We start from the raw sequence: 879 nt of genomic DNA on the forward strand, positions 1-879 counted from the left end.
CTCCAGAATTGTTATAGAAAAAAAAAAACTGACCCGCAATCCTAATCTGGGGTCCAATCAAAAGGCAACTCTTAGTCAGATTAATTCTGTCTCCTACATTTCCATCTGCTTCAAGATGTCTCTAAAGAAATACACATTTTCTTAAGAGGAGAAAATAACAGAATTAGATGTTGACCCAAATCACTTTAGAGTGAGCTACGACAGTACACATAAAAAACGACATTTGTCCGGGTGCTGGGGAATAATGTGCATTTAAAAGACAGAATGCCATCCTGATGGTTTTATTTATCAAAACACAGCTAAAAACCTCTGGTGCGTTTTTACTTCCTGGAAAACATCTGGCATATATATGTAGCCATCATAGGAAACTTCAGGTAACATTTGTGGGTAAACGGAAATTGGGGTGAAAGGATCTGGAATCAGAAGCTGTCAGTCAGCTTTACTGTCTTCATACTGTTGTTGTTCTTTATGAGGAACCATTCCTGTCAGAGTAAAAGCCGTCTTTAAGCAGGACGTGTCTGCAGGGAGCTGCTGTACTTAATCCTGTTGGCTCGGCCTCTGTCCAGAGAGTCGGCATTTAACCTCTGACATGTCCACTGGGACCATGACACTATAGAAAGATGTGATGGAGTTTAGACACAGAATCTTTTCCATTTGTTATTTTTAAAAGTGTTTCTAACAAAAATGTACATTTTTAAATACAAATAAATCGAACTCCAGACGTCTACCAACATCATCAACTGTTGTCTCTGAGCTATAGGTGGACAATTTTTGGGTGTTTATCTTTTGACTTTACAGTTGTTCTTTTAGCATACTTTTTAAGATCCCGATCAGCATTTATGGAACTCAAATTAGTTGATTTTATTCAAGCAAACAGGA

Source organism: Oryzias latipes, chromosome 3 (genome assembly GCF_053564925.1).
Source record: "Oryzias latipes strain Hd-rR chromosome 3, Olatipes_Hd-rR_3.1".
Taxonomy (NCBI): domain Eukaryota; kingdom Metazoa; phylum Chordata; class Actinopteri; order Beloniformes; family Adrianichthyidae; genus Oryzias; species Oryzias latipes.